The sequence below is a fragment of the Phalangium opilio genome, unplaced genomic scaffold (assembly GCF_054372755.1).
Source record: "Phalangium opilio isolate 3A_F unplaced genomic scaffold, DU_Popi_V2 ptg000017l_1, whole genome shotgun sequence".
Taxonomy (NCBI): Eukaryota; Metazoa; Arthropoda; class Arachnida; order Opiliones; family Phalangiidae; genus Phalangium; species Phalangium opilio.
The window spans coordinates 10,044,487-10,072,038 of record NW_028324151.1 but is presented as its reverse complement, the minus strand read 5'-3'; the positions used below and the strand labels follow the sequence as shown (position 1 = coordinate 10,072,038).

The 27,552-nt window shown below is 41.2% G+C and overlaps 56 non-coding genes across 56 annotated transcripts; all 56 read left to right on the top strand.

Annotated features, from left to right (window-relative positions):
* The first annotated feature begins 75 nt into the window (after positions 1-75).
* On the top strand, positions 76-147 carry TRNAH-GUG (transfer RNA histidin (anticodon GUG)). The gene has a single exon. It is a non-coding gene; the product is annotated as a tRNA-His (tRNA).
* A 561-nt stretch (positions 148-708) lies between these two features.
* Positions 709-780, top strand: TRNAH-GUG (transfer RNA histidin (anticodon GUG)). Its single transcript has one exon. It is a non-coding gene; the product is annotated as a tRNA-His (tRNA).
* An 89-nt stretch (positions 781-869) lies between these two features.
* TRNAH-GUG (transfer RNA histidin (anticodon GUG)) lies at positions 870-941 on the top strand. Its single transcript has one exon. It is a non-coding gene; the product is annotated as a tRNA-His (tRNA).
* Positions 942-1,030: 89 nt separating this feature from the next.
* On the top strand, positions 1,031-1,102 carry TRNAH-GUG (transfer RNA histidin (anticodon GUG)). Its single transcript has one exon. It is a non-coding gene; the product is annotated as a tRNA-His (tRNA).
* A 729-nt stretch (positions 1,103-1,831) lies between these two features.
* TRNAH-GUG (transfer RNA histidin (anticodon GUG)) lies at positions 1,832-1,903 on the top strand. Its single transcript has one exon. It is a non-coding gene; the product is annotated as a tRNA-His (tRNA).
* A 250-nt stretch (positions 1,904-2,153) lies between these two features.
* Positions 2,154-2,225, top strand: TRNAH-GUG (transfer RNA histidin (anticodon GUG)). The gene has a single exon. It is a non-coding gene; the product is annotated as a tRNA-His (tRNA).
* Positions 2,226-2,314: 89 nt separating this feature from the next.
* On the top strand, positions 2,315-2,386 carry TRNAH-GUG (transfer RNA histidin (anticodon GUG)). The gene has a single exon. It is a non-coding gene; the product is annotated as a tRNA-His (tRNA).
* An 89-nt stretch (positions 2,387-2,475) lies between these two features.
* Positions 2,476-2,547, top strand: TRNAH-GUG (transfer RNA histidin (anticodon GUG)). The gene has a single exon. It is a non-coding gene; the product is annotated as a tRNA-His (tRNA).
* A 558-nt stretch (positions 2,548-3,105) lies between these two features.
* TRNAH-GUG (transfer RNA histidin (anticodon GUG)) lies at positions 3,106-3,177 on the top strand. Its single transcript has one exon. It is a non-coding gene; the product is annotated as a tRNA-His (tRNA).
* Positions 3,178-3,897: 720 nt separating this feature from the next.
* TRNAH-GUG (transfer RNA histidin (anticodon GUG)) lies at positions 3,898-3,969 on the top strand. The gene has a single exon. It is a non-coding gene; the product is annotated as a tRNA-His (tRNA).
* A 572-nt stretch (positions 3,970-4,541) lies between these two features.
* On the top strand, positions 4,542-4,613 carry TRNAH-GUG (transfer RNA histidin (anticodon GUG)). The gene has a single exon. It is a non-coding gene; the product is annotated as a tRNA-His (tRNA).
* A 250-nt stretch (positions 4,614-4,863) lies between these two features.
* On the top strand, positions 4,864-4,935 carry TRNAH-GUG (transfer RNA histidin (anticodon GUG)). Its single transcript has one exon. It is a non-coding gene; the product is annotated as a tRNA-His (tRNA).
* A 557-nt stretch (positions 4,936-5,492) lies between these two features.
* TRNAH-GUG (transfer RNA histidin (anticodon GUG)) lies at positions 5,493-5,564 on the top strand. The gene has a single exon. It is a non-coding gene; the product is annotated as a tRNA-His (tRNA).
* Positions 5,565-6,284: 720 nt separating this feature from the next.
* Positions 6,285-6,356, top strand: TRNAH-GUG (transfer RNA histidin (anticodon GUG)). Its single transcript has one exon. It is a non-coding gene; the product is annotated as a tRNA-His (tRNA).
* An 878-nt stretch (positions 6,357-7,234) lies between these two features.
* Positions 7,235-7,306, top strand: TRNAH-GUG (transfer RNA histidin (anticodon GUG)). Its single transcript has one exon. It is a non-coding gene; the product is annotated as a tRNA-His (tRNA).
* A 250-nt stretch (positions 7,307-7,556) lies between these two features.
* On the top strand, positions 7,557-7,628 carry TRNAH-GUG (transfer RNA histidin (anticodon GUG)). The gene has a single exon. It is a non-coding gene; the product is annotated as a tRNA-His (tRNA).
* Positions 7,629-8,201: 573 nt separating this feature from the next.
* On the top strand, positions 8,202-8,273 carry TRNAH-GUG (transfer RNA histidin (anticodon GUG)). The gene has a single exon. It is a non-coding gene; the product is annotated as a tRNA-His (tRNA).
* Positions 8,274-8,524: 251 nt separating this feature from the next.
* On the top strand, positions 8,525-8,596 carry TRNAH-GUG (transfer RNA histidin (anticodon GUG)). The gene has a single exon. It is a non-coding gene; the product is annotated as a tRNA-His (tRNA).
* A 250-nt stretch (positions 8,597-8,846) lies between these two features.
* Positions 8,847-8,918, top strand: TRNAH-GUG (transfer RNA histidin (anticodon GUG)). The gene has a single exon. It is a non-coding gene; the product is annotated as a tRNA-His (tRNA).
* A 559-nt stretch (positions 8,919-9,477) lies between these two features.
* TRNAH-GUG (transfer RNA histidin (anticodon GUG)) lies at positions 9,478-9,549 on the top strand. The gene has a single exon. It is a non-coding gene; the product is annotated as a tRNA-His (tRNA).
* An 89-nt stretch (positions 9,550-9,638) lies between these two features.
* TRNAH-GUG (transfer RNA histidin (anticodon GUG)) lies at positions 9,639-9,710 on the top strand. The gene has a single exon. It is a non-coding gene; the product is annotated as a tRNA-His (tRNA).
* A 250-nt stretch (positions 9,711-9,960) lies between these two features.
* On the top strand, positions 9,961-10,032 carry TRNAH-GUG (transfer RNA histidin (anticodon GUG)). The gene has a single exon. It is a non-coding gene; the product is annotated as a tRNA-His (tRNA).
* Positions 10,033-10,443: 411 nt separating this feature from the next.
* On the top strand, positions 10,444-10,515 carry TRNAH-GUG (transfer RNA histidin (anticodon GUG)). The gene has a single exon. It is a non-coding gene; the product is annotated as a tRNA-His (tRNA).
* A 250-nt stretch (positions 10,516-10,765) lies between these two features.
* TRNAH-GUG (transfer RNA histidin (anticodon GUG)) lies at positions 10,766-10,837 on the top strand. Its single transcript has one exon. It is a non-coding gene; the product is annotated as a tRNA-His (tRNA).
* Positions 10,838-11,717: 880 nt separating this feature from the next.
* TRNAH-GUG (transfer RNA histidin (anticodon GUG)) lies at positions 11,718-11,789 on the top strand. The gene has a single exon. It is a non-coding gene; the product is annotated as a tRNA-His (tRNA).
* A 251-nt stretch (positions 11,790-12,040) lies between these two features.
* On the top strand, positions 12,041-12,112 carry TRNAH-GUG (transfer RNA histidin (anticodon GUG)). Its single transcript has one exon. It is a non-coding gene; the product is annotated as a tRNA-His (tRNA).
* Positions 12,113-12,198: 86 nt separating this feature from the next.
* On the top strand, positions 12,199-12,270 carry TRNAH-GUG (transfer RNA histidin (anticodon GUG)). Its single transcript has one exon. It is a non-coding gene; the product is annotated as a tRNA-His (tRNA).
* An 86-nt stretch (positions 12,271-12,356) lies between these two features.
* Positions 12,357-12,428, top strand: TRNAH-GUG (transfer RNA histidin (anticodon GUG)). Its single transcript has one exon. It is a non-coding gene; the product is annotated as a tRNA-His (tRNA).
* Positions 12,429-12,514: 86 nt separating this feature from the next.
* Positions 12,515-12,586, top strand: TRNAH-GUG (transfer RNA histidin (anticodon GUG)). The gene has a single exon. It is a non-coding gene; the product is annotated as a tRNA-His (tRNA).
* Positions 12,587-12,838: 252 nt separating this feature from the next.
* Positions 12,839-12,910, top strand: TRNAH-GUG (transfer RNA histidin (anticodon GUG)). The gene has a single exon. It is a non-coding gene; the product is annotated as a tRNA-His (tRNA).
* Positions 12,911-13,645: 735 nt separating this feature from the next.
* On the top strand, positions 13,646-13,717 carry TRNAH-GUG (transfer RNA histidin (anticodon GUG)). Its single transcript has one exon. It is a non-coding gene; the product is annotated as a tRNA-His (tRNA).
* Positions 13,718-13,964: 247 nt separating this feature from the next.
* TRNAH-GUG (transfer RNA histidin (anticodon GUG)) lies at positions 13,965-14,036 on the top strand. Its single transcript has one exon. It is a non-coding gene; the product is annotated as a tRNA-His (tRNA).
* A 412-nt stretch (positions 14,037-14,448) lies between these two features.
* On the top strand, positions 14,449-14,520 carry TRNAH-GUG (transfer RNA histidin (anticodon GUG)). Its single transcript has one exon. It is a non-coding gene; the product is annotated as a tRNA-His (tRNA).
* An 86-nt stretch (positions 14,521-14,606) lies between these two features.
* Positions 14,607-14,678, top strand: TRNAH-GUG (transfer RNA histidin (anticodon GUG)). Its single transcript has one exon. It is a non-coding gene; the product is annotated as a tRNA-His (tRNA).
* An 89-nt stretch (positions 14,679-14,767) lies between these two features.
* Positions 14,768-14,839, top strand: TRNAH-GUG (transfer RNA histidin (anticodon GUG)). Its single transcript has one exon. It is a non-coding gene; the product is annotated as a tRNA-His (tRNA).
* A 247-nt stretch (positions 14,840-15,086) lies between these two features.
* TRNAH-GUG (transfer RNA histidin (anticodon GUG)) lies at positions 15,087-15,158 on the top strand. The gene has a single exon. It is a non-coding gene; the product is annotated as a tRNA-His (tRNA).
* Positions 15,159-15,408: 250 nt separating this feature from the next.
* On the top strand, positions 15,409-15,480 carry TRNAH-GUG (transfer RNA histidin (anticodon GUG)). Its single transcript has one exon. It is a non-coding gene; the product is annotated as a tRNA-His (tRNA).
* An 86-nt stretch (positions 15,481-15,566) lies between these two features.
* Positions 15,567-15,638, top strand: TRNAH-GUG (transfer RNA histidin (anticodon GUG)). Its single transcript has one exon. It is a non-coding gene; the product is annotated as a tRNA-His (tRNA).
* Positions 15,639-15,727: 89 nt separating this feature from the next.
* On the top strand, positions 15,728-15,799 carry TRNAH-GUG (transfer RNA histidin (anticodon GUG)). The gene has a single exon. It is a non-coding gene; the product is annotated as a tRNA-His (tRNA).
* A 247-nt stretch (positions 15,800-16,046) lies between these two features.
* On the top strand, positions 16,047-16,118 carry TRNAH-GUG (transfer RNA histidin (anticodon GUG)). Its single transcript has one exon. It is a non-coding gene; the product is annotated as a tRNA-His (tRNA).
* A 566-nt stretch (positions 16,119-16,684) lies between these two features.
* TRNAH-GUG (transfer RNA histidin (anticodon GUG)) lies at positions 16,685-16,756 on the top strand. Its single transcript has one exon. It is a non-coding gene; the product is annotated as a tRNA-His (tRNA).
* Positions 16,757-17,168: 412 nt separating this feature from the next.
* TRNAH-GUG (transfer RNA histidin (anticodon GUG)) lies at positions 17,169-17,240 on the top strand. The gene has a single exon. It is a non-coding gene; the product is annotated as a tRNA-His (tRNA).
* Positions 17,241-17,326: 86 nt separating this feature from the next.
* On the top strand, positions 17,327-17,398 carry TRNAH-GUG (transfer RNA histidin (anticodon GUG)). Its single transcript has one exon. It is a non-coding gene; the product is annotated as a tRNA-His (tRNA).
* An 89-nt stretch (positions 17,399-17,487) lies between these two features.
* TRNAH-GUG (transfer RNA histidin (anticodon GUG)) lies at positions 17,488-17,559 on the top strand. Its single transcript has one exon. It is a non-coding gene; the product is annotated as a tRNA-His (tRNA).
* A 1,197-nt stretch (positions 17,560-18,756) lies between these two features.
* On the top strand, positions 18,757-18,828 carry TRNAH-GUG (transfer RNA histidin (anticodon GUG)). The gene has a single exon. It is a non-coding gene; the product is annotated as a tRNA-His (tRNA).
* Positions 18,829-20,641: 1,813 nt separating this feature from the next.
* Positions 20,642-20,713, top strand: TRNAH-GUG (transfer RNA histidin (anticodon GUG)). The gene has a single exon. It is a non-coding gene; the product is annotated as a tRNA-His (tRNA).
* Positions 20,714-21,605: 892 nt separating this feature from the next.
* TRNAH-GUG (transfer RNA histidin (anticodon GUG)) lies at positions 21,606-21,677 on the top strand. The gene has a single exon. It is a non-coding gene; the product is annotated as a tRNA-His (tRNA).
* Positions 21,678-21,766: 89 nt separating this feature from the next.
* On the top strand, positions 21,767-21,838 carry TRNAH-GUG (transfer RNA histidin (anticodon GUG)). The gene has a single exon. It is a non-coding gene; the product is annotated as a tRNA-His (tRNA).
* Positions 21,839-22,403: 565 nt separating this feature from the next.
* On the top strand, positions 22,404-22,475 carry TRNAH-GUG (transfer RNA histidin (anticodon GUG)). Its single transcript has one exon. It is a non-coding gene; the product is annotated as a tRNA-His (tRNA).
* An 89-nt stretch (positions 22,476-22,564) lies between these two features.
* TRNAH-GUG (transfer RNA histidin (anticodon GUG)) lies at positions 22,565-22,636 on the top strand. Its single transcript has one exon. It is a non-coding gene; the product is annotated as a tRNA-His (tRNA).
* A 250-nt stretch (positions 22,637-22,886) lies between these two features.
* On the top strand, positions 22,887-22,958 carry TRNAH-GUG (transfer RNA histidin (anticodon GUG)). Its single transcript has one exon. It is a non-coding gene; the product is annotated as a tRNA-His (tRNA).
* A 1,345-nt stretch (positions 22,959-24,303) lies between these two features.
* TRNAH-GUG (transfer RNA histidin (anticodon GUG)) lies at positions 24,304-24,375 on the top strand. The gene has a single exon. It is a non-coding gene; the product is annotated as a tRNA-His (tRNA).
* A 1,210-nt stretch (positions 24,376-25,585) lies between these two features.
* On the top strand, positions 25,586-25,657 carry TRNAH-GUG (transfer RNA histidin (anticodon GUG)). The gene has a single exon. It is a non-coding gene; the product is annotated as a tRNA-His (tRNA).
* An 89-nt stretch (positions 25,658-25,746) lies between these two features.
* On the top strand, positions 25,747-25,818 carry TRNAH-AUG (transfer RNA histidin (anticodon AUG)). The gene has a single exon. It is a non-coding gene; the product is annotated as a tRNA-His (tRNA).
* A 726-nt stretch (positions 25,819-26,544) lies between these two features.
* Positions 26,545-26,616, top strand: TRNAH-GUG (transfer RNA histidin (anticodon GUG)). Its single transcript has one exon. It is a non-coding gene; the product is annotated as a tRNA-His (tRNA).
* Positions 26,617-26,865: 249 nt separating this feature from the next.
* On the top strand, positions 26,866-26,937 carry TRNAH-GUG (transfer RNA histidin (anticodon GUG)). Its single transcript has one exon. It is a non-coding gene; the product is annotated as a tRNA-His (tRNA).
* The last annotated feature ends 615 nt before the right edge of the window (positions 26,938-27,552 follow it).

The window sequence follows — 27,552 nt, the reverse complement described above, 5'->3', positions numbered from 1 at the left end:
GTTTTATTATTAATCTTTGTTTTTTCCTAATCAAACAAAAGTGTTTTTCATGAGAGTGCTACAGAGAGGGGCACAGCCGTGATCGTATAATGGTTAGTACCTTGCGTTGTGGCCGCAATAACCCAGGTTCGAATCCTGGTCACGGCAATAAAAGACCCTTGGTTTTATTATTAATCTTTGTTTTTTCCTACTCAAACAAAAGTGTTTTTCGTAAGAGAATTACAGAGAGGGGCACAGCCGTGATTAGTACCTTGCGTTGTGGCCGCAATAACCCAGGTTCGAATCCTGGTCACGGCATTAAAAGACCCTTGGTTCTGTTATTAATCTTTGTTTTTTCCTACTCAAACAAAAGTGTTTTACATAAGAGAATTACAGAGAGGGGCACAGCCGTGATCGTTTAGTGGTTAGTACCTTGCATTGTGGCCGCAATAACCCAGGTTCGAATCCTGGTCACGGCATTAAAAGACCCTTGGTTTTATTATTAATCTTTGTTTTTTCCTACTCAAACAAAAGTGTTTTTCATGAGAGTGCTACAGAGAGGGGCACAGCCGTGATCGTATAGTGGTTAGTACCTTGCGTTGTGGCCACAATAACCCAGGTTCGAATCCTGGTCACGGCATTAAAAGACCCTTGGTTCTATTATTAATCTTTGTTTTTTCCTACTCAAACAAAAGTGTTTTACATGAGAGAATTACAGAGAGGGGCACAGCCGTGATCGTATAGTGGTTAGTACCTTGCGTTGTGGCCGCAATAACCCAGGTTCGAATCCTGGTCACGGCATTAAAAGACCCTTGGTTTTATTATTAATCTTTGTTTTTTCCTACTCAAACAAAAGTGTTTTTCATAAGAGAATTACAGAGAGGGGCGCAGCCGTGATCGTATAGTGGTTAGTACCTTGCGTTGTGGCCGCAATAACCCAGGTTCGAATCCTGGTCACGGCATTAAAAGACCCTTGGTTTTATTATTAATCTTTGTTTTTTCCTAATCAAACAAAAGTGTTTTTCATGAGAGTGCTACAGAGAGGGGCACAGCCGTGATCGTATAATGGTTAGTACCTTGCGTTGTGGCCGCAATAACCCAGGTTCGAATCCTGGTCACGGCAATAAAAGACCCTTGGTTTTATTATTAATCTTTGTTTTTTCCTACTCAAACAAAGGTGTTTTTCATAATAGAGTTACAGAGAGGGGCACAGCCGTGATCGTATAGTGGATAGTACCTTGCGTTGTGGCCGCAACAACCAAGGTTCGAATCCTGGTCACGGCATTAAAAGACCCTTGGTTTTATTATTGTTTGTTTTTTCCTACTGAAACAAAAGTGTTTTTCATGAGAGAATTACAGAGAGGGGCACAGCCGTGATCGTATAGTGGTTAGTACCTTGCGTTGTGGCCACAATAACCCAGGTTCGAATCCTGGTCACGGCTTTAAAAGACCCTTGGTTCTATTATTAATCTATGTTTTTTCCTACTCAAACAAAAGTGTTTTACATAAGAGAATTACAGAGAGGGCACAGCCGTGATCGTATAGTGGTTAGTTCCTTGCGTTGTGGCCGCAATAACCCAAGTTCGAATCCTGGTCACGGCATTAAAAGACCCTTGCTTTTATTACTAATCTTTGTTTTTTCCTACTCAAACGAAAGTGTTTTTCAAAAGAGAATTACAGAGAGGGGCACAGCCGTGATCGTATAGTGGTTAGTACCTTGCGTTGTGGCCACAATAACCCAGGTTCGAATCCTGGTCACGGCATTAAAAGACCCTTGGTTCTATTATTAATCTTTGTTTTTTCCTACTCAAACAAAAGTGTTTTACATAAGAGAATTACAGAGAGGGGCACAGCCGTGATCGTATAGTGGTTAGTACCTTGCGTTGTGGCCGCAATAACCCAGGTTCGAATCCTGGTCACGGCATTAAAAGACCCTTGGTTTTATTATTAATCTTTGTTTTTCCCTACTCAAACAAAAGTGTTTTTCATGAGAGTGCTACAGAGAGGGGCACAGCCGTGATCGTATAGTGGTTAGTACCTTGCGTTGTGGCCACAATAACCCAGGTTCGAATCCTGGTCACGGCATTAAAAGACCCTTGGTTCTATTATTAATCTTTGTTTTTTCCTACTCAAACAAAAGTGTTTTACATGAGAGAATTACAGAGAGGGGCACAGCCGTGATCGTATAGTGGTTAGTACCTTGCGTTGTGGCCGCAATAACCCAGGTTCGAATCCTGGTCACGGCATTAAAAGACCCTTGGTTTTATTATTAATCTTTGTTTTTTCCTACTCAAACAAAAGTGTTTTTCATAAGAGAATTACAGAGAGGGGCGCAGCCGTGATCGTATAGTGGTTAGTACCTTGCGTTGTGGCCGCAATAACCCAGGTTCGAATCCTGGTCACGGCATTAAAAGACCCTTGGTTTTATTATTAATCTTTGTTTTTTCCTACTCAAACAAAAGTGTTTTTCATGAGAGTGCTACAGAGAGGGGCACAGCCGTGATCGTATAATGGTTAGTACCTTGCGTTGTGGCCGCAATAACCCAGGTTCGAATCCTGGTCACGGCAATAAAAGACCCTTGGTTTTATTATTAATCTTTGTCTTTTCCTACTCAAACAAAAGTGTTTTTCGTAAGAGAATTACAGAGAGGGGCACAGCCGTGATTAGTACCTTGCGTTGTGGCCGCAATAACCAAGGTTCGAATCCTGGTCACGGCATTAAAAGACCTTTGGTTTTATTATTGTTTGTTTTTTCCTACTGAAACAAAAGTGTTTTTCATGAGAGAATTACAGAGAGGGGCACAGCCGTGATCGTATAGTGGTTAGTACCTTGCGTTGTGGCCACAATAACCCAGGTTCGAATCCTGGTCACGGCATTAAAAGACGCTTGGTTCTATTATTAATCTTTGTTTTTTCCTACTCAAACAAAAGTGTTTTACATAAGAGAATTACAGAGAGGGGCCCAGCCGTGATCGTATAGTGGTTTGTACCTTGAGTTGTGGCCGCAATAACCCAGGTTCGAATCCTGGTCACGGCATTAAAAGACCCTTGGTTTCATTACTAATCTTTGTTTTTTCCTACTCAAACAAAAGTGTATTTCATGAGAGAATTAGAGAGAGGGGCACAGCCGTGATCGTATAGTGGTTAGTACCTTGCGTTGTGGCCGCAATAACCCAGGTTCGAATCCTGGTCACGGCAATAAAAGACCCTAGGTTTTATTATTAATCTTTGTTTTTTCCTACTCAAACAAATGTGTTTTTCATAATGGAGTTTAAGAGAGGGGAACAGCCGTGATCGTATAGTGGTTAGCACCTTGCATTTTGGCCGCAATAACCCAGGTTCAAATCCTGGTCACGGCAATAAAAGACCCTTGGTTTTATTATTAATCTTTGTTTTTTGCTACTCAAACAAAGGTGTTTTTCATATTAGAGTTACAGAGAGGGGCACAGCCGTGATCGTATAGTGGTTAGTACCTTGAGTTGTGGCGCAATAACCTAGGTTCGAATCCTGGTCACGGCATTAAAAGACCCTTGGTTTTACTATTAATCTTTGTTTTTCCTACTCAAACAAAAGTGTTTTTCACAAGAGAATTACAGAGAGGGGCAGAGCCGCGATCGTATAGTGGATAGTACCTTGCGTTGTGGCCGCAATAACCCAGGTTCGAATCCTGGTCACGGCATTAAAAGACCCTTGGTTTTATTATTAATCTTTGTTTTTTCCTACTCAAACAAAAGTGTTTTTCGTAAGAGAATTACAGAGAGGGGCACAGCCGTGATTAGTACCTTGCGTTGTGGCCGCAATAACCCAGGTTCGAATCCTGGTCACGGCATTAAAAGACCCTTGGTTCTGTTATTAATCTTTGTTTTTTCCTACTGAAACAAAAGTGTTTTTCATGAGAGAATTACAGAGAGGGGCACAGCCGTGATCGTATAGTGGTTAGTACCTTGCGTTGTGGCCGCAATAACCCAGGTTCGAATCCTGGTCACGGCATTAAAAGACCCTTGGTTTTATTATTAATCTTTGTTTTTTCCTACTCAAACAAAATTGTTTTTCATAAGAGAATTACAGATAGGGGCCAAGCCGTGATCGTATAGTGGTTAGTACCTTGAGTTGTGGCCGCAATAACCCAGGTTCGAATCCTGGTCACGGCAATAAAAGACCCTAGGTTTTATTATTAATCTTTGTTTTTTCCTACTCAAACAAATGTGTTTTTCATAATAGAGTTTCAGAGAGGGGCACAGCCGTGATCGTTTAGTGGTTAGCACCTTGCATTTTGGCCGCAATAGCCCAGGTTTGAATCCTGGTCACGGCATTAAAAGACCCTTGGTTTTATTATTAATCTTTGTTTTTTCCTACTCAAACAAAAGTGTTTTTCGTAAGAGAATTACAGAGAGGGGCACAGCCGTGATCGTATAGTGGTTAGTACCTTGCGTTGTGGCCACAATAACCCAGGTTCGAATCCTGGTCACGGCATTAAAAGACCCTTGGTTCTATTATTAATCTTTGTTTTTTCCTACTCAAACAAAAGTGTTTTACATGAGAGAATTACAGAGAGGGGCACAGCCGTGATCGTATAGTGGTTAGTACCTTGCGTTGTGGCCGCAATAACCCAGGTTCGAATCCTGGTCACGGCATTAAAAGACCCTTGGTTTTATTATTAATCTTTGTTTTTTCCTACTCAAACAAAAGTGTTTTTCATAAGAGAATTACAGAGAGGGGCGCAGCCGTGATCGTATAGTGGTTAGTACCTTGCGTTGTGGCCGCATTAACCCAGGTTCGAATCCTGGTCACGGCATTAAAAGACCCTTGGTTTTATTATTAATCTTTGTTTTTTCCTACTCAAACAAAAGTGTTTTTCATGAGAGTGCTACAGAGAGGGGCACAGCCGTGATCGTATAATGGTTAGTACCTTGCGTTGTGGCCGCAATAACCCAGGTTCGAATCCTGGTCACGGCAATAAAAGACCCTTGGTTTTATTATTAATCTTTGTCTTTTCCTACTCAAACAAAAGTGTTTTTCGTAAGAGAATTACAGAGAGGGGCACAGCCGTGATTAGTACCTTGCGTTGTGGCCGCAATAACCAAGGTTCGAATCCTGGTCACGGCATTAAAAGACCTTTGGTTTTATTATTGTTTGTTTTTCCTACTGAAACAAAAGTGTTTTTCATGAGAGAATTACAGAGAGGGGCACAGCCGTGATCGTATAGTGGTTAGTACCTTGCGTTGTGGCCACAATAACCCAGGTTCGAATCCTGGTCACGGCATTAAAAGACGCTTGGTTCTATTATTAATCTTTGTTTTTTCCTACTCAAACAAAAGTGTTTTACATAAGAGAATTACAGAGAGGGGCCCAGCCGTGATCGTATAGTGGTTTGTACCTTGAGTTGTGGCCGCAATAACCCAGGTTCGAATCCTGGTCACGGCATTAAAAGACCCTTGGTTTCATTACTAATCTTTGTTTTTTCCTACTCAAACAAAAGTGTATTTCATGAGAGAATTAGAGAGAGGGGCACAGCCGTGATCGTATAGTGGTTAGTACCTTGCGTTGTGGCCGCAATAACCCAGGTTCGAATCCTGGTCACGGCAATAAAAGACTCTAGGTTTTATTATTAATCTTTGTTTTTTCCTACTCAAACAAATGTGTTTTTCATAATTTAGTTTAAGAGAGGGGAACAGCCGTGATCGTATAGTGGTTAGCACCTTGCATTTTGGCCGCAATAACCCAGGTTCAAATCCTGGTCACGGCAATAAAAGACCCTTGGTTTTATTATTAATCTTTGTTTTTTGCTACTCAAACAAAGGTGTTTTTCATATTAGAGTTACAGAGAGGGGCACAGCCGTGATCGTATAGTGGTTAGTACCTTGAGTTGTGGCGCAATAACCTAGGTTCGAATCCTGGTCACGGCATTAAAAGACCCTTGGTTTTACTATTAATCTTTGTTTTTCCTACTCAAACAAAAGTGTTTTTCACAAGAGAATTACAGAGAGGGGCAGAGCCGCGATCGTATAGTGGATAGTACCTTGCGTTGTGGCCGCAATAACCCAGGTTCGAATCCTGGTCACGGCATTAAAAGACCCTTGGTTTTATTATTAATCTTTGTTTTTTCCTACTCAAACAAAAGTGTTTTTCGTAAGAGAATTACAGAGAGGGGCACAGCCGTGATTAGTACCTTGCGTTGTGGCCGCAATAACCCAGGTTCGAATCCTGGTCACGGCATTAAAAGACCCTTGGTTATGTTATTAATCTTTGTTTTTTCCTACTGAAACAAAAGTGTTTTTCATGAGAGAATTACAGAGAGGGGCACAGCCGTGATCGTATAGTGGTTAGTACCTTGCGTTGTGGCCGCAATAACCCAGGTTCGAATCCTGGTCACGGCATTAAAAGACCCTTGGTTTTATTATTAATCTTTGTTTTTTCCTACTCAAACAAAATTGTTTTTCATAAGAGAATTACAGATAGGGGCCCAGCCGTGATCGTATAGTGGTTAGTACCTTGAGTTGTGGCCGCAATAACCCAGGTTCGAATCCTGGTCACGGCAATAAAAGACCCTAGGTTTTATTATTAATCTTTGTTTTTTCCTACTCAAACAAATGTGTTTTTCATAATAGAGTTTCAGAGAGGGGCACAGCCGTGATCGTTTAGTGGTTAGCACCTTGCATTTTGGCCGCAATAACCCAGGTTCAAATCCTGGTCACGGCAATAAAAGACCCTTGGTTTTATTATTAATCTTTGTTTTTTGCTACTCAAACAAAGGTGTTTTTCATAATAGAGTTGCAGAGAGGGGCACAGCCGTGATCGTATAGTGGTTAGTACCTTGAGTTGTGGCGCAATAACCTAGGTTCGAATCCTGGTCACGGCATTAAAAGACCCTTGGTTTTACTATTAATCTTTGTTTTTCCTACTCAAACAAAAGTGTTTTTCACAAGAGAATTACAGAGAGGGGCACAGCCGTGATTAGTACCTTGCGTTGTGGCCGCAATAACCCAGGTTCGAATCCTGGTCACGGCATTAAAAGACCCTTGGTTTTATTATTGTTTGTTTTTTCCTACTGAAACAAAAGTGTTTTTCATGAGAGAATTACAGAGAGGGGCACAGCCGTGATCGTTTAGTGGTTAGTACCTTGCGTTGTGGCCACAATAACCCAGGTTCGAATCCTGGTCACGGCATTAAAAGACCCTTGGTTCTATTATTAATCTTTGCTTTTTCCTACTCAAACAAAAGTGTTTTACATAAGAGAATTACAGAGAGGGGCACAGCCGTGATCGTATAGTGGTTAGTACCTTGCGTTGTGGCCGCAATAACCCAGGTTCGAATCCTGGTCACGGCATTAAAAGACCCTTGGTTTTATTATTAATCTTTGTTTTTCCCTACTCAAACAAAATTGTTTTTCATAAGAGAATTACAGAGAGGGGCCCAGCCGTGATCGTATAGTGGTTAGTACCTTGAGTTGTGGCCGCAATAACCCAGGTTCGAATCCTGGTCACGGCATTAAAAGACCCTTGGTTTCATTACTAATCTTTGTTTTTTCCTACTGAAACAAAAGTGTATTTCATGAGAGAATTAGAGAAAGGAGCACAGCCGTGATCGTATAGTGGTTAGTACCTTGCGTTGTGGCCGCAATAACCCAGGTTCGAATCCTGGTCACGGCAATAAAAGACCCTAGGTTTTGTTATTAATCTTTGTTTTTTCCTACTCAAACAAATGTGTTTTTCATAATAGAGTTACAGAGAGGGGCACAGCCGTGATCGTATAGTGGTTAGTACCTTGCATTTTGGCCGCAATAACCCAGGTTCGAATCCTGGTCACGGCATTAAAAGACCCTTGGTTCTATTATTAATCTTTGTTTTTTTCCTACTCAAACAAAAATGTTTTACATAAGAGAATTACAGGGAGGGGCACAGCCGTGATCTTATAGTGGTTAGTACCTTGCGTTGTGGCCGCAATAACCCAGGTTCGAATCCTGGTCACGGCATTAAAAGACCCTTGGTTTTATTATTAATCTTTGTTTTTTCCTACTCAAACAAAATTGTTTTTCATAAGAGAATTACAGAGCGGGGCCCAGCCGTGATCGTATAGTGGTTAGTACCTTGAGTTGTGGCCGCAATAACCCAGGTTCGAATCCTGGTCACGGCATTAAAAGACCCTTGGTTTCATTACTAATCTTTGTTTTTTCCTACTGAAACAAAAGTGTATTTCATGAGAGAATTAGAGAAAGGGGCACAGCCGTGATCGTATAGTGGTTAGTACCTTGCGTTGTGGCCGCAATAACCCAGGTTCGAATCCTGGTCACGGCAATAAAAGACCCTAGGTTTTGTTATTAATCTTTGTTTTTTCCTACTCGAACAAATGTGTTTTTCATAATAGAGTTACAGAGAGGGGCACAGCCGTGATCGTATAGTGGTTAGTACCTTGCATTTTGGCCGCAATAACCCAGGTTCGAATCCTGGTCACGGCATTAAAAGACCCTTGGTTCTATTATTAATCTTTGTTTTTTTCCTACTCAAACAAAAGTGTTTTACATAAGAGAATTACAGGGAGGGGCACAGCCGTGATCGTATAGTGGTTAGTACCTTGCGTTGTGGCCGCAATAACCCAGGTTCGAATCCTGGTCACGGCATTAAAAGACCCTTGGTTTTATTATTAATCTTTGTTTTTTCCTACTCAAACAAAATTGTTTTTCATAAGAGAATTACAGAGCGGGGCCCAGCCGTGATCGTATAATGGTTAGTACCTTGAGTTGTGGCCGCAATAACCCAGGTTCGAATCCTGGTCACGGCATTAAAAGACCCTTGGTTTCATTACTAATCTTTGTTTTTTCCTACTCAAACAAAAGTGTATTTCATGAGAGAATTTGAGAGAGGGGCACAGCCGTGATCGTATAGTGGTTAGTACCTTGCGTTGTGGCCGCAATAACCCAGGTTCGAATCCTGGTCACGGCATTAAAAGACCCTTGGTTTTATTATTAATCTTTGTTTTTTGCTACTCAAACAAAGGTGTTTTTCATAATAAAGTTGCAGAGAGGGGCACAGCCGTGATCGTATAGTGGTTAGTACCTTGAGTTGTGGCGCAATAATCTAGGTTCGAATCCTGGTCACGGCATTAAGAGACCCTTGGTTTTACTATTAATCTTTGTTTTTCCTACTCAAACAAAAGTGTTTTTCACAAGAGAATTACAGAGAGGGGCACAGCCCCGATCGTATAGTGGATAGTACCTTGCGTTGTGGCCGCAATAACCCAGGTTCGAATCCTGGTCACGGCATTAAAAGACCCTTGGTTTTATTATTAATCTTTGTTTTTTCCTACTCAAACAAAAGTGTTTTTCGTAAGAGAATTACAGAGAGGGGCACAGCCGTGATTAGTACCTTGCGTTGTGGCCGCAATAACCTAGGTTCGAATCCTGGTCACGGCATTAAAAGACCCTTGGTTCTGTTATTAATCTTTGTTTTTTCCTACTGAAACAAAAGTGTTTTTCATGAGAGAATTACAGAGAGGGGCACAGCCGTGATCGTATAGTGGTTAGTACCTTGCGTTGTGGACACAATAACCCAGGTTCGAATCCTGGTCACGGCATTTAACGACCCTTGGTTCTGTTATTAATCTTTGTTTTTTCCTACTCAAACAAAAGTGTTTTACATAAGAGAATTACAGAGAGGGGCACAGCCGTGATCGTATAGTGGTTAGTACCTTGCGTTGTGGCCGCAATAACCCAGGTTCGAATCCTGGTCACGGCATTAAAAGACCCTTGGTTTTATTATTAATCTTTGTTTTTTCCTACTCAAACAAAATTGTTTTTCATAAGAGAATTACAGAGAGGGGCCCAGCCGTGATCGTATAGTGGTTAGTACCTTGAGTTGAGGCCGCAATAACCCAGGTTCGAATCCTGGTCACGGCATTAAAAGACCCTTGGTTTCATTACTAATCTTTGTTTTTTCCTACTCAAACAAAAGTGTATTTCATGAGAGAATTTGAGAGAGGGGCACAGCCGTGATCGTATAGTGGTTAGTACCTTGCGTTGTGGCCGCAATAACCCAGGTTCGAATCCTGGTCACGGCAATAAAAGACCTTAGGTTTTATTATTAATCTTTGTTTTTTCCTACTGAAACAAATATGTTTTTCATAATAGAGTTACAGAGAGGGGCACAGCCGTGATCGCATAGTGGTTAGTACCTTGAGTTGTGGCCGCAATAACCTAGGTTCGAGTCCTGGTCACGGCATTAAAAGACCCTTGGTTTTACTATTAATCTTTGTTTTTTCTTACTCAAACAAAAGTGTTTTTCACAAGAGAGTTACAGAGAGGGGCACAGCCGCGATCGTATAGTGGTTAGTACCTTGCGTTGTGGACACAATAACCCAGGTTCGAATCCTGGTCACGGCATTTAACGACCCTTGGTTCTGTTATTAATCTTTGTTTTTTCCTACTCAAACAAAAGTGTTTTACATAAGAGAATTACAGAGAGGGGCACAGCCGTGATCGTATAGTGGTTAGTACCTTGCGTTGTGGCCGCAATAACCCAGGTTCGAATCCTGGTCACGGCATTAAAAGACCCTTGGTTTTATTATTAATCTTTGTTTTTTCCTACTCAAACAAAATTGTTTTTCATAAGAGAATTACAGAGAGGGGCCCAGCCGTGATCGTATAGTGGTTAGTACCTTGAGTTGAGGCCGCAATAACCCAGGTTCGAATCCTGGTCACGGCATTAAAAGACCCTTGGTTTCATTACTAATCTTTGTTTTTTCCTACTCAAACAAAAGTGTATTTCATGAGAGAATTTGAGAGAGGGGCACAGCCGTGATCGTATAGTGGTTAGTACCTTGCGTTGTGGCCGCAATAACCCAGGTTCGAATCCTGGTCACGGCAATAAAAGACCTTAGGTTTTATTATTAATCTTTGTTTTTTCCTACTGAAACAAATATGTTTTTCATAATAGAGTTACAGAGAGGGGCACAGCCGTGATCGCATAGTGGTTAGTACCTTGAGTTGTGGCCGCAATAACCTAGGTTCGAGTCCTGGTCACGGCATTAAAAGACCCTTGGTTTTACTATTAATCTTTGTTTTTTCTTACTCAAACAAAAGTGTTTTTCACAAGAGAGTTACAGAGAGGGGCACAGCCGCGATCGTATAGTGGTTAGTACCTTGCGTTGTGGCCGCAATAACCCAGGTTCGAATCCTGGTCACGGCATTAAAAGACCCTTGGTTTTATTATTAATCTTTGTTTTTTTCTACTCAAACAAAAGTGTTTTTCGTAAGAGAATTACAGAGAGGGGCACAGCCGTGATTAGTACCTTGCGTTGTGGCCGCAATAACCCAGGTTCGAATCCTGGTCACGGCATTAAAAGACCCTTGGTTTTATTATTGTTTGTTTTTTCCTACTGATACAAAAGTGTTTTTCATGAGAGAATTACAGAGAGGGGCACAGCCGTGATCGTATAGTGGTTAGTACCTTGCGTTGTGGCCACAATAACCCAGGTTCGAATCCTGGTCACGGCATTAAAAGACCCTTGGTTCTATTATTAATCTTTGTTTTTTCCTACTCAAACAAAAGTGTTTTACATAAGAGAATTACAGGGAGGGGCACAGCCGTGATCGTATAGTGGTTAGTACCTTGAGTTTTGGCCGCAATAACCCAGGTTCGAATCATGGTCACGGCATTAATAGACCCTTGGTTTCATTACTAATCTTTGTTTTTTCCTACTCAAACAAAAGTGTATTTCATGAGAGAGTTAGAGAGAGGGGCACAGCCGTGATCGTATAGTGGTTAGTACCTTGCGTTGTGGCCGCAATAACCCAGGTTCGAATCCTGGTCACGGCAATAAAAGACCCTAGGTTTTATTATTAATCTTTGTTTTTTCCTACTCAAACAAATGTGTTTTTCATAATAGAGTTACAGAGAGGGGCACAGCCGTGATCGTATAGTGGTTAGTACCTTGAGTTGTGGCCGCAATAACCTAGGTTCGAATCCTGGTCACGGCATTAAAAGACCCTTGGTTTTACTCTTAATCTTTGTTTTTTTCCCACTCAAACAAAAGTGTTTTTCATGAGAGAAATACAGAGAGGGGCACAGCCGTGATCGTATAGTGGTTAGTACCTTGCGTTGTGGCCGCAATAACCCAGGTTCGAATCCTGGTCACGGCATTAAAAGACCCTTGGTTTTATAATTGTTTGTTTTTTCCTACTCAAACAAAAGTGTTTTTCATGAGAGATTTACAGAGAGGGGCACAGCCGTGATCGTATAGTGGTTAGTACCTTGCGTTGTGGCCGCAATAACCCAGGTTCGAATCCTGGTCACGGCATTAAAAGACCCTTGGTTTTATAATTGTTTGTTTTTTCCTACTCAAACAAAAGTGTTTTTCATGAGAGAATTACAGAGAGGGGCACAGCCGTGATCGTATAGTGGTTAGTACCTTGCGTTGTGGCCGCAATAACCCAGGTTCGAATCCTGGTCACGGCATTAAAAGACCCTGTGTTTTATTATTGTTTGTATTTTCCTACTCAAACAAAAGTGTTTTTCATGAGAGAAATACAGAGAGGGGCACAGCCGTGATCGTATAGTGGTAAGTACCTTGCGTTGTGGCCGCAATAACCCAGGTTCGAATCCTGGTCACGGCAATAAAAGACCCTAGGTTTTATTATTAATCTTTGTTTTTTCCTACTCAAACAAATGTGTTTTTCATAATAGAGTTACAGAGAGGGGCACAGCCGTGATCGTATAGTGGTTAGTACCTTGAGTTGTGGCCGCAATAACCTAGGTTCGAATCCTGGTCACGGAATTAAAAGACCCTTGGTTTTACTATTAATCTTTGTTTTTTTTCCTACTCAAACAAAAGTGTTTTACATAAGAGAATTACAGGGAGGGGCACAGCCGTGATCGTATAGTGGTTAGTACCTTGCGTTGTGGCCGCAATAACCCAGGTTCGAATCCTGGTCACGGCATTAAAAGACCCTTGGTTTTATTATTAATCTTTGTTTTTTCCTACTCAAACAAAATTGTTTTTCATAAGAGAATTACAGAGCGGGGCCGAGCCGTGATCGTATAGTGGTTAGTACCTTGAGTTGTGGCCGCAATAACCCAGGTTCGAATCCTGGTCACGGCATTAAAAGACCCTTGGTTTTACTATTAATCTTTGTTTTTTTCCTACTCAAACAAAAGTGTTTTTCACAAGAGAATTAAAGAGAGGGGCACAGGCGCGATCGTTTAGTGGTTAGTATCTTGCGTTGTGGCCGCAATAACCCAGGTTCGAATCCTGGTCACGGCATTAAAAGACCCTTGGTTTTACTATTAATCTTTGTTTTTTCCTACTCAAACAAAAGTGTTTTTCACAAGAGAATTACAGAGAGGGGCACAGGCGTGAGCGTATAGTGGTTAGTACCTTGAGTTGTGGCCGCAATAACCTAGGTTCGAATCCTGGTCACGGCATTAAAAGACCCTTGGTTTTACTATTAATCTTTGTTTTTTTCCTACTCAAACAAAAGTGTTTTTCACAAGAGAATTAAAGAGAGGGGCACAGGCGCGATCGTATAGTGGTTAGTATCTTGCGTTGTGGCCGCAATAACCCAGGTTCGAATCCTGGTCACGGCATTAAAAGACCCTTGGTTTTATTATTAATCTTTGTTTTTTCCTCCTCAAACAAAAGTGTTTTTCATGAGAGAATTACAGAGAGGGGCACAGCCGTGATCGTATAGTGGTTAGTACCTTGCGTTGTGGCCGCAATAACCCAGGTTCGAATCCTGGTCACGGCATTAAAAGACCCTAGGTTTTATTATTAATCTATGTTTTTTCCTACTCAAACAAAAGTGTTTTTCATAAGAGGATTACAGAGAGGGGCACAGCCGTGATCGTATAGTGGTAAGTACCTTGCGTTGTGGCCGTAATAACCCAGGTTCGAATCCTGGTCACGGCATTAAAAGACCCTGTGTTTTATTATTGTTTGTTTTTTCCTACTCAAACAAAGGTGTTTTTCATGAGAGAAATACAGAGAGGGGCACAGCCGTGATCGTATAGTGGTTAGTACCTTGCGTTGTGGCCGCAATAACCCAGGTTCGAATCCTGGTCACGGCAATAAAAGACCCTAGGTTTTATTATTAATCTTTGTTTTTTCCTACTCAAACAAATGTGTTTTTCATAATAGAACTACAGAGAGGGGCACAGGCGTGAGCGTATAGTGGTTAGTACCTTGAGTTGTGGCCGCAATAACCTAGGTTCGAATCCTGGTCACGGCATTAAAAGACCCTTGGTTTTACTATTAATCTTTGTTTTTTTCCTACTCAAACAAAAGTGTTTTTCACAAGAGAATTAAAGAGAGGGGCACAGGCGCGATCGTATAGTGGTTAGTACCTTGCGTTGTGGCCGCAATAACCCAGGTTCGAATCCTGGTCACGGCATTAAAAGACCCTTGGTTTTGTTATTAATCTTTGTTTTTTCCTCCTCAAACAAAAGTGTTTTTCATAAGAGGATTACAGAGATGGGCACAGCCGTGATCGTATAGTGGTAAGTACCTTGCGTTGTGGCCGCAATAACCCAGGTTCGAATCCTGGTCACGGCATTAAAAGACCCTTGGTGTTATTATTGTTTGTTTTTTCCTACTCAAACAAAAGTGTTTTTCATGAGAGAATTACAGAGAGGGGCACAGCCGTGATCGTATAGTGGTTAGTACCTTGCGTTGTGGCCGCAATAACCCAGGTTCGAATCCTGGTCACGGCATTAAAAGACCCTAGGTTTTATTATTAATCTTTGTTTTTTCCTACTCAAACAAAAGTGTTTTTCATAAGAGGATTACAGAGAGGGGCACAGCCGTGATCGTATAGTGGTAAGTACCTTGCGTTGTGGCCGCAATAACCCAGGTTCGAATCCTGGTCACGGTATTAAAAGACCCTTGGTTTTATTATTGTTTTTTTTTTCCTACTCAAACAAAAGTGTTTTTCATGAGAGAAAGACAGAGAGGGGCACAGCCGTGATCGTATAGTGGTTAGTACCTTGCATTTTGGCCGCAATAACCCAGGTTCGAATCCTGTTCACGGCATTAAAAGACCCTTTGTTCTATTATTAATCTTTGTTTTTTCCTACTCAAACAAAAGTGTTTTACATAAATGAATTACAGAGAGGGGCACAGCCGTGATCGTATAGTGGTTAGTACCTTGCGTTGTGGCCGCAATAACCCAGGTTCGAATCCTGGTCACGGCTTTAAAACACCCTTGGTTTTATTATTAATCTTTGTTTTTTCCTACTCAAACAAAAGTGTTTTTCATAAGAGATTTACAGAGAGGGGCACAGGCGCGATCGTATAGTGGTTAGTATCTTGCGTTGTGGCCGCAATAACCCAGGTTCGAATCCTGGTCACGGCATTAAAAGACCCTTGGTTTTATTATTAATCTTTGTTTTTTCCTCCTCAAACAAAAGTGTTTTTCATAAGAGGATTACAGAGATGGGCACAGCCGTGATCGTATAGTGGTAAGTACCTTGCGTTGTGGCCGCAATAACCCAGGTTCGAATCCTGGTCACGGCATTAAAAGACCCTTGGTGTTATTATTGTTTGTTTTTTCCTACTCAAACAAAAGTGTTTTTCATGAGAGAATTACAGAGAGGGGCACAGCCGTGATCGTATAGTGGTTAGTACCTTGCGTTGTGGCCGCAATAACCCAGGTTCGAATCCTGGTCACGGCATTAAAAGACCCTAGGTTTTATTATTAATCTTTGTTTTTTCCTACTCAAACAAAAGTGTTTTTCATAAGAGGATTACAGAGAGGGGCACAGCCGTGATCGTATAGTGGTAAGTACCTTGCGTTGTGGCCGCAATAACCCAGGTTCGAATCCTGGTCACGGTATTAAAAGACCCTTGGTTTTATTATTGTTTGTTTTTTCCTACTCAAACAAAAGTGTTTTTCATGAGAGAATTACAGAGAGGGGCACAGCCGTGATCGTATAGTGGTTAGTACCTTGCGTTGTGGCCACAATAACCCAGGTTCGAATCCTGGTCACGGCATTAAAAGACCCTTTGTTCTATTATTAATCTTTGTTTTTTCCTACTCAAACAAAAGTGTTTTACATAAATGAATTACAGAGAGGGGCACAGCCGTGATCGTATAGTGGTTAGTACCTTGCGTTGTGGCCGCAATAACCCAGGTTCGAATCCTGGTCACGGCTTTAAAACACCCTTGGTTTTATTATTAATCTTTGTTTTTTCCTACTCAAACAAAAGTGTTTTTCATAAGAGATTTACAGAGAGGGGCACAGGCGCGATCGTATAGTGGTTAGTATCTTGCGTTGTGGCCGCAATAACCCAGGTTCGAATCCTGGTCACGGCATTAAAAGACCCTTGGTTTTATTATTAATCTTTGTTTTTTCCTCCTCAAACAAAAGTGTTTTTCATAAGAGGATTACAGAGATGGGCACAGCCGTGATCGTATAGTGGTAAGTACCTTGCGTTGTGGCCGCAATAACCCAGGGTCGAATCCTGGTCACGGCATTAAAAGACCCTTGGTGTTATTATTGTTTGTTTTTTCCTACTCAAACAAAAGTGTTTTTCATGAGAGAATTACAGAGAGGGGCATAGCCGTGATCGTATAGTGGTAAGAACCTTGCGTTGTGGCCGCAATAACCCAGGTTCGAATCCTGGTCACGGCATTAAAAGACCCTGTGTTTTATTATTGTTTGTTTTTTCCTACTCAAACAAAGGTGTTTTTCATGAGAGAAATACAGAGAGGGGCACAGCCGTGATCGTATAGTGGTTAGTACCTTGCGTTGTGGCCGCAATAACCCAGGTTCGAATCCTGGTCACGGCAATAAAAGACCCTAGGTTTTATTATTAATCTTTGTTTTTTCCTACTCAAACAAATGTGTTTTTCATAATAGCACTACAGAGAGGGGCACAGCCGTGATCGTATAGTGGTTAGTACCTTGAGTTGTGGCCGCAATAACCTAGGTTCGAATCCTGGTCACGGCATTAAAAGACCCTTGGTTTTACTATTAATCTTTGTTTTTTTCCTACTCAAACAAAAGTGTTTTTCACAAGAGAATTAAAGAGAGGGGCACAGGCGCGATCGTATAGTGGTTAGTATCTTGCGTTGTGGCCGCAATAACCCAGGTTCGAATCCTGGTCACGGCATTAAAAGACCCTTGGTTTTGTTATTAATCTTTGTTTTTTCCTCCTCAAACAAAAGTGTTTTTCATAAGAGGATTACAGAGATGGGCACAGCCGTGATCGTATAGTGGTAAGTACCTTGCGTTGTGGCCGCAATAACCCAGGTTCGAATCCTGGTCACGGCATTAAAAGACCCTTGGTGTTATTATTGTTTGTTTTTTCCTACTCAAACAAAAGTGTTTTTCATGAGAGAATTACAGAGAGGGGCACAGCCGTGATCGTATAGTGGTTAGTACCTTGCGTTGTGGCCGCAATAACCCAGGTTCGAATCCTGGTCACGGCATTAAAAGACCCTAGGTTTTATTATTAATCTTTGTTTTTTCCTACTCAAACAAAAGTGTTTTTCATAAGAGGATTACAGAGAGGGGCACAGCCGTGATCGTATAGTGGTAAGTACCTTGCGTTGTGGCCGCAATAACCCAGGTTCGAATCCTGGTCACGGTATTAAAAGACCCTTGGTTTTATTATTGTTTGTTTTTTCCTACTCAAACAAAAGTGTTTTTCATGAGAGAAAGACAGAGAGGGGCACAGCCGTGATCGTATAGTGGTTAGTACCTTGCATTTTGGCCGCAATAACCCAGGTTCGAATCCTGGTCACGGCAATAAAAGACCCTTGGTTTTATTATTAATCTTTGTTTTTTCCCACTCAAACAAAGGTGTTTTTCATAACAGAGTTACAGAGAGGGGCACAGCCGTGATCGTATAGTGGTTAGTACCTTGAGTTGTGGCGCAATAACCTAGGTTCGAATCCTGGTCACGGCATAAAAAGACCCTTGGTTTTACTATTAATCTTTGTTTTTTCCTACTCAAACAAAAGTGTTTTTCACAAGAGAATTACTGAGAGGGGCACAGCCGCGATCGTATAGTGGTTAGTACCTTGCGTTGTGGCCGCAATAACCCAGGTTCGAATCCTGGTCACGGCATTAAAAGACCCTTGGTTTTATTATTAATCTTTGTTTTTTCCTACTCAAACAAAAGTGTTTTTCGTAAGACAATTACAGAGAGAGGCACAGCCGTGATTAGTACCTTGCGTTGTGGCCACAATAACCCAGGTTCGAATCCTGGTCACGGCATTAAAAGACCCTTTGTTCTATTATTAATCTTTGTTTTTTCCTACTCAAACAAAAGTGTTTTACATAAATGAATTACAGAGAGGGGCACAGCCGTGATCGTACAGTGGTTAGTACCTTGCGTTGTGGCCGCAATAACCCATGTTCGAATCCTGGTCACGGCTTTAAAACACCCTTGGTTTTATTATTAATCTTTGTTTTTTCCTACTCAAACAAAAGTGTTTTTCATAAGAGATTTACAGAGAGGGGCACAGGCGCGATCGTATAGTGGTTAGTATCTTGCGTTGTGGCCGCAATAACCCAGGTTCGAATCCTGGTCACGGCATTAAAAGACCCTTGGTTTTATTATTAATCTTTGTTTTTCCTCCTCAAACAAAAGTGTTTTTCATAAGAGGATTACAGAGATGGGCACAGCCGTGATCGTATAGTCGTAAGTACCTTGCGTTGTGGCCGCAATAACCCAGGTTCGAATCCTGGTCACGGCATTAAAAGACCCTTGGTGTTATTATTGTTTGTTTTTTCCTACTCAAACAAAAGTGTTTTTCATGAGAGAATTACAGAGAGGGGCACAGCCGTGATCGTATAGTGGTTAGTACCTTGCGTTGTGGCCGCAATAACCCAGGTTCGAATCCTGGTCACGACATTAAAAGACCCTAGGTTTTATTATTAATCTTTGTTTTTTCCTACTCAAACAAAAGTGTTTTTCATAAGAGGATAACAGAGAGGGGCACAGCCGTGATCGTATAGTGGTAAGTACCTTGCGTTGTGGCCGCAATAACCCAGGTTCGAATCCTTGTCACGGTATTAAAAGACCCTTGGTTTTATTATTGTTTGTTTTTTCCTACTCAAACAAAAGTGTTTTTCATGAGAGAAATACAGAGAGGGGCACAGCCGTGATCGTATAGTAGGGCTGTGCGAATAGTACTTTTTAAGGTATTCGTCGAATACCAAATAGCAGTGTTTTTGCCAGCCATCTCTCGGCTCGGAATAGGAAAATGACCAAATAATTTGACCAAATAGTGTGAAGTTCAAAAATTCGACCAAATTTAAATTTCTATAAAACTATTCTACCAAATTTCAAATTTATAAATAATGGGACACGGAAAGGTACTTTTGAACAGCTGAAAACTTATTTTTGAACGAATCAAAGGTTTTATTTTAATCAAAATTAGGTTAGCTGTCAATATATCCCAACTCGCTTTGCAATGTATGACCTCTTCCAATGTCCATGATACTATTTTTTTTTTAATAGTTATACTGTAGTGACATATTATTAGGAAGTTAAATATAGTTAGCTTCGTAGCGAGAAGTTGATAATAACCATTACCATTTAAAACATTTAATGGTTTATCCTTGTCTATGAACTTCTAAAGACTGAGTGGCTGATTCTAGCAATAGCCTCCTAGATCACGCGACACGGTGAACGCGAGTAATACTTAACAGCCAGTAGCCACGTCAGAATTTTAAGGCTGTGTCTGCCAGGTCGCGTCATCTATGAGGCCACGGTCCAGCGGACACTATCACAGCGCCCATAGGGATAGGAGCATAACATTTATGTTCCTATCTCTATGACAGCGTCCTCAAATTCACAAAATCAACAGAAAAATTCGAAAACTGGTTGCGAATACCAAATAATTTGGTCAATAGACTGTTAAAAACATTCACTTTCACATTGTTTTATTCGCTATAGAATAGTCGGTTTTTCGAGGCTCATTATTTGGTATTCTAGAATTTTGAAAACCATTATTCGATTCGTCGGTGCGAATAGTAAACGTCAATTTTGACCAAATTATTTGGTCCGACCAAATAGTAACGAATAGTCTGCACGGCCCTATCGTATAGTGGTTAGTACCTTGCATTTTGGCCGCAATAACCCAGGTTCGAATCCTGGTCACGGCAATAAAAGACCCTTGGTTTTATTATTAATCTTTGTTTTTTCCTACTCAAACAAAGGTGTTTTTCATAATAGAGTTACAGAGAGGGGCACAGCCGTGATCGTATAGTGGTTAGTAAGTTGAGTTGTGGCGCAATAACTTAGGTTCGAATCCTGGTCACGGCATAAAAAGACCCTTGGTTTTACTATTAATCTTTGTTTTTTCCTACTCAAACAAAAGTGTTTTTCACAAGAGAATTACAGAGAGGGGCACAGCCGCGATCGTATAGTGGTTAGTACCTTGCGTTGTGGCCGCAATAACCCAGGTTCGAATCCTGGTCACGGCATTAAAAGACCCTTGGTTTTATTATTAATCTTTGTTTTTTCCTACTCAAACAAAAGTGTTTTTCGTAAGACAATTACAGAGAGGGGCACAGCCGTGATTAGTACCTTGCGTTGTGGCCGCAATAACCCAGGTTCGAATCCTGGTCACGGCATTAAAAGACCCTGTGTTTTATTATTGTTTGTTTTTTCCTACTCAAACAAAGGTGTTTTTCATGAGAGAAGTACAGAGAGGGGCACAGCCGTGATCGTATAGTGGTTAGTACCTTGCGTTGTGGCCGCAATAACCCAGGTTCGAATCCTGGTCACGGCAATAAAAGACCCTAGGTTTTATAATTAATCTTTGTTTTTTCATACTCAAACAAATGTGTTTTTCATAATAGAACTACAGATAGGGGCACAGCCGTGATCGTATAGTGGTTAGTACCTTGAGTTGTGGCCGCAATAACCTAGGTTCGAATCCTTTTCACGGCATTAAAAGACCCTTGGTTTTACTATTAATCTTTGTTTTTTTCCTACTCAAACAAAAGTGTTTTTCACAAGAGAATTAAAGAGAGGGGCACAGGCGCGATCGTATAGTGGTTAGTATCTTGCGTTGTGGCCGCAATGACCCAGGTCCGAAACCTGGTCACGGCATTAAAAGACCCTTGGTTTTACTATTAATCTTTGTTTTTCCTACTCAAACAAAAGTGTTTTTCACAAGAGAATTACAGAGAGGGGCACAGGCGTGATCGTATAGTGGTTAGTACCTTGAGTTGTGGCCGCAATAACCTAGGTTCGAATCCTGGTCACGGCATTAAAAGACCCTTGGTTTTACTATTAATCTTTGTTTTTTTACTACTCAAACAAAAGTGTTTTTCACAAGAGAATTAAAGAGAGGGGCACAGGCGCGATCGTATAGTGGTTAGTATCTTGCGTTGTGGCCGCAATAACCCAGGTTCGAATCCTGGTCACGGCATTAAAAGACCCTTGGTTTTATTATTAATCTTTGTTTTTTCCTCCTCAAACAAAAGTGTTTTTCATAAGAGGATTACAGAGATGGGCACAGCCGTGTTCGTATAGTGGTAAGTACCTTGCGTTGTGGCCGGAATAACCTAGGTTCGAATCCTGGTCACGGCATTAAAAGACCCTTGGTGTTATTATTGTTTGTTTTTTCCTACTCAAACAAAAGTGTTTTTCATGAGAAAATTACAGGGAGGGGCACAGCCGTGATCGTATAGTGGTTAGTACCTTGCGTTGTGGCCGCAATAACCCAGGTTCGAATCCTGGTCACGGCATTAAAAGACCCTAGGTTTTATTATTAATCTTTGTTTTTTCCTACTCAAACAAAAGTGTTTTTCATAAGATGATTACAGAGAGGGGCACAGCCGTGATCGTATAGTGGTAAGTACCTTGCGTTGTGGCCGCAATAACCCAGGTTCGAATCCTGGTCACGGCATTAAAAGACCCTTGGTGTTATTATTGTTTGTTTTTTCCTACTCAAACAAAAGTGTTTTTCATGAGAGAATTACAGAGAGGGGCACAGCCGTGATCGTATAGTGGTTAGTACCTTGCATTTTGTCCGCAATAACCCAGGTTCGAATCCTGGTCACGGCAATAAAAGACCCTAGGTTTTATTATTAATCTTTGTTTTTTCCTACTCAAACAAAAGTGTTTTTCATAATAGAGTTACAGAGAGGGGCACAGCCGTGATCGTATAGTGGTTAGTACCTTGAGTTGTGGCGCAATAACCTAGGTTCGAATCCTGGTCACGGCATAAAAAGACCCTTGGTTTTACTATTAATCTTTGTTTTTTCCTACTCAAACAAAAGTGTTTTTCACAAGAGAATTACTGAGAGGGGCACAGCCGCGATCGTATAGTGGTTAGTACCTTGCGTTCTGGCCGCAATAACCCAGGTTCGAATCCTGGTCACGGCATTAAAAGACCCTTGGTTTTATTATTGTTTGTTTTTTCCTACTCAAACAAAAGTGTTTTTCATGAGAGAATTACAGAGAGGGGCACAGCCGTGATCGTATAGTGGTTAGTACCTTGCGTTGTGGCCGCAATAACCCAGGTTCGAATCCTGGTCACGGCATTAAAAGACCCTTGGTTCTATTATTAATCTTTGTTTTTTCCTACTCAAACAAAAGTGTTTTACATAAAAGAATTACAGAGAGGGGCACAGCCGTGATCGTATAGTGGTTAGTACCTTGCGTTGTGGCCGCAATAACCCAGGTTCGAATCCTGGTCACGGCTTTAAAACACCCTTGGTTTTATTATTAATCTTTGTTTTTTCCTACTCAAACAAAAGTGTTTTTCATAAGAGATTTACAGAGAGGGGCACAGGCGCGATCGTATAGTGGTTAGTATCTTGCGTTGTGGCCGCAATAACCCAGGTTCGAATCCTGGTCACGGCATTAAAAGACCCTTGGTTTTATTATTAATCTTTGTTTTTTCCTACTCAAACAAAAGTGTTTTTCATGAGAGAAATACAGAGAGGGGCACAGCCGTGATCGTATAGTGGTTAGTACCTTGCGTTGTGGCCGCAATAACCCAGGTTCGAATCCTGGTCACGGCTTTAAAACACCCTTGGTTTTATTATTAATCTTTGTTTTTTCCTACTCAAACAAAAGTGTTTTTCATAAGAGATTTACAGAGAGGGGCACAGGCGCGATCGTATAGTGGTTAGTATCTTGCGTTGTGGCCGCAATAACCCAGGTTCGAATCCTGGTCACGGCAATAAAAGACCCTTGGTTTTATTATTAATCTTTGTTTTTTCCTACTCAAACAAAAGTGTTTTTCATAATAGAGTTACAGAGAGGGGCACAGCCGTGATCGTATAGTGGTTAGTACCTTGAGTTGTGGCGCAATAACCTAGGTTCGAATCCTCGTCACGGCATAAAAAGACCCTTGGTTTTACTATTAATCTTTGTTTTTTCCTACTCAAACAAAAGTGTTTTTCACAAGAGAATTACAGAGAGGGGCACAGCCGCGATCGTATAGTGGTTAGTACCTTGCGTTGTGGCCGCAATAACCCAGGTTCGAATCCTGGTCACGGCATTAAAAGACCCTTGGTTTTATTATTAATCTTTGTTTTTCCTACTCAAACAAAAGTGTTTTTCGTAAGACAATTACAGAGAGGGGCACAGCCGTGATTAGTACCTTGCGTTGTGGCCGCAATAACCCAGGTTTGAATCCTGGTCACGGCATTAAAAGACCCTTGGTTTTATTATTGTTTGTTTTTTCCTACTCAAACAAAAGTGTTTTTCATGAGAGAATTACAGAGAGGGGCACAGCCGTGATCGTATAGTGGTTAGTACCTTGAGTTGTGGCGCAATAACCTAGGTTCGAATCCTGGTCACGGCATAAAAAGACCCTTGGTTTTACTATTAATCTTTGTTTTTTCCTACTCAAACAGAAGTGTTTTTCACAAGAGAATTACAGAGAGGGGCACAGCCGCGATCGTATAGTGGTTAGTACCTTGCGTTGTGGCCGCAATAACCCAGGTTCGAATCCTGGTCACGGCATTATAAGACCCTTGGTTTTATTATTAATCTTTGTTTTTCCTACTCAAACAAAAGTGTTTTTCGTAAGACAATTACAGAGAGGGGCACAGCCGTGATTAGTACCTTGCGTTGTGGCCGCAATAACCCAGGTTCGAATCCTGGTCACGGCATTAAAAGACCCTTGGCTTTATTATTGTTTGTTTTTTCCTACTCAAATAAAAGTGTTTTTCATGAGAGAATAACAGAGAGGGGCACAGCCGTGATCGTATAGTGGTTAGTACCTTGCGTTGTGGCCACAATAACCCAGGTTCGAATCCTGGTCACGGCATTAAAAGACCCTTGGTTCTATTATTAATCTTTGTTTTTTCCTACTCAAACAAAAGTGTTTTACATAAAAGAATTACAGAGAGGGGCACAGCCGTGATCGTATAGTGGTTAGTACCTTGCGTTGTGGCCGCAATAACCCAGGTTCGAATCCTGGTCACGGCTTTAAAACACCCTTGGTTTTATTATTAATCTTTATTTTTTCCTACTCAAACAAAAGTGTTTTTCATAAGAGATTTACAGAGAGGGGCACAGCCGTGATCGTATAGTCGTAAATACCTTGCGTTGTGGCCGCAATACCCCAGGTTCGAATCCTGGTCACGGTATTAAAAGACCCTTGGTTTTATTATTGTTTGTTTTTTCCTACTCAAACAAAAGTGTTTTTCATGAGAGAAATACAGAGAGGGGCACAGCCGTGATCGTATAGTGGTTAGTACCTTGCATTTTGGCCGCAATAACCCAGGTTCGAATCCTGGTCACGGCAATAAAAGACCCTTGGTTTTATTATTAATCTTTGTTTTTTCCTACTCAAACAAAGGTGTTTTTCATAATAGAGTTACAGAGAGGGGCACAGCCGCGATCGTATAGTGGTTAGTACCTTGCGTTGTGGCCGAAATAACCCGGGTTCGAATCCTGGTCACGGCATTAAAAGACCCTTGGTTTTATTATTAATCTTTGTTTTTTCCTACTCAAACAAAAGTGTTTTTCATAATAGAGTTACAGAGAGGGGCACAGCCGTGATCGTATGGTGGTTAGTACCTTGAGTTGTGGCGCAATAACCTAGGTTCGAATCCTGGTCACGGCATAAAAAGACCCTTGGTTTTACTATTAATCTTTGTTTTTTCCTACTCAAACAAAAGTGTTTTTCACAAGAGAATTACTGAGAGGGGCACAGCCGCGATCGTATAGTGGTTAGTACCTTGCGTTGTGGCCGCAATAACCTAGGTTCGAATCCTGGTCACGGCATTAAAAGACCCTTGGTTTTACTATTAATCTTTGTTTTTTTCCTACTCAAACAAAAGTGTTTTTCACAAGAGAATTAAAGAGAGGGGCACAGGCGCGATCGTATAGTGGTTAGTATCTTGCGTTGTGGCCGCAATAACCCAGGTTCGAATCCTGGTCACGGCATTAAAAGACCCTTGGTTTTATTATTAATCTTTGTTTTTTCCTCCTCAAACAAAAGTGTTTTTCATAAGAGGATTACAGAGATGGGCACAGCCGTGTTCGTATAGTGGTAAGTACCTTGCGTTGTGGCCGGAATAACCTAGGTTCGAATCCTGGTCACGGCATTAAAAGACCCTTGGTGTTATTATTGTTTGTTTTTTCCTACTCAAACAAAAGTGTTTTTCATGAGAAAATTACAGGGAGGGGCACAGCCGTGATCGTATAGTGGTTAGTACCTTGCGTTGTGGCCGCAATAACCCAGGTTCGAATCCTGGTCACGGCATTAAAAGACCCTAGGTTTTATTATTAATCTTTGTTTTTTCCTACTCAAACAAAAGTGTTTTTCATAAGATGATTACAGAGAGGGGCACAGCCGTGATCGTATAGTGGTAAGTACCTTGCGTTATGGCCGCAATAACCCAGGTTCGAATCCTGGTCACGGCATTAAAAGACCCTTGGTGTTATTATTGTTTGTTTTTTCCTACTCAAACAAAAGTGTTTTTCATGAGAGAATTACAGAGAGGGGCACAGCCGTGATCGTATAGTGGTTAGTACCTTGCATTTTGTCCGCAATAACCCAGGTTCGAATCCTGGTCACGGCAATAAAAGACCCTAGGTTTTATTATTAATCTTTGTTTTTTCCTACTCAAACAAAAGTGTTTTTCATAATAGAGTTACAGAGAGGGGCACAGCCGTGATCGTATAGTGGTTAGTACCTTGAGTTGTGGCGCAATAACCTAGGTTCGAATCCTGGTCACGGCATAAAAAGACCCTTGGTTTTACTATTAATCTTTGTTTTTTCCTACTCAAACAAAAGTGTTTTTCACAAGAGAATTACTGAGAGGGGCACAGCCGCGATCGTATAGTGGTTAGTACCTTGCGTTCTGGCCGCAATAACCCAGGTTCGAATCCTGGTCACGGCATTAAAAGACCCTTGGTTTTATTATTGTTTGTTTTTTCCTACTCAAACAAAAGTGTTTTTCATGAGAGAATTACAGAGAGGGGCACAGCCGTGATCGTATAGTGGTTAGTACCTTGCGTTGTGGCCCCAATAACCCAGGTTCGAATCCTGGTCACGGCATTAAAAGACCCTTGGTTCTATTATTAATCTTTGTTTTTTCCTACTCAAACAAAAGTGTTTTACATAAAAGAATAACAGAGAGGGGCACAGCCGTGATCGTATAGTGGTTAGTACCTTGCGTTGTGGCCGCAATAACCCAGGTTCGAATCCTGGTCACGGCTTTAAAACACCCTTGGTTTTATTATTAATCTTTGTTTTTCCTACTCAAACAAAAGTGTTTTTCATAAGAGATTTACAGAGAGGGGCACAGGCGCGATCGTATAGTGGTTAGTATCTTGCGTTGTGGCCGCAATAACCCAGGTTCGAATCCTGGTCACGGCATTAAAAGACCCTTGGTTTTATTATTAATCTTTGTTTTTTCCTACTCAAACAAAAGTGTTTTTCATGAGAGAAATACAGAGAGGGGCACAGCCGTGATCGTATAGTGGTTAGTACCTTGCGTTGTGGCCGCAATAACCCAGGTTCGAATCCTGGTCACGGCTTTAAAACACCCTTGGTTTTATTATTAATCTTTGTTTTTTCCTACTCAAACAAAAGTGTTTTTCATAAGAGATTTACAGAGAGGGGCACAGGCGCGATCGTATAGTGGTTAGTATCTTGCGTTGTGGCCGCAATAACCCAGGTTCGAATCCTGGTCACGGCAATAAAAGACCCTTGGTTTTATTATTAATCTTTGTTTTTTCCTACTCAAACAAAGGTGTTTTTCATAATAGAGTTACAGAGAGGGGCACAGCCGTGATCGTATAGTGGTTAGTACCTTGAGTTGTGGCGCAATAACCTAGGTTCGAATCCTCGTCACGGCATAAAAAGACCCTTGGTTTTACTATTAATCTTTGTTTTTTCCTACTCAAACAAAAGTGTTTTTCACAAGAGAATTACAGAGAGGGGCACAGCCGCGATCGTATAGTGGTTAGTACCTTGCGTTGTGGCCGCAATAACCCAGGTTCGAATCCTGGTCACGGCATTAAAAGACCCTTGGTTTTATTATTAATCTTTGTTTTTCCTACTCAAACAAAAGTGTTTTTCGTAAGACAATTACAGAGAGGGGCACAGCCGTGATTAGTACCTTGCGTTGTGGCCGCAATAACCCAGGTTTG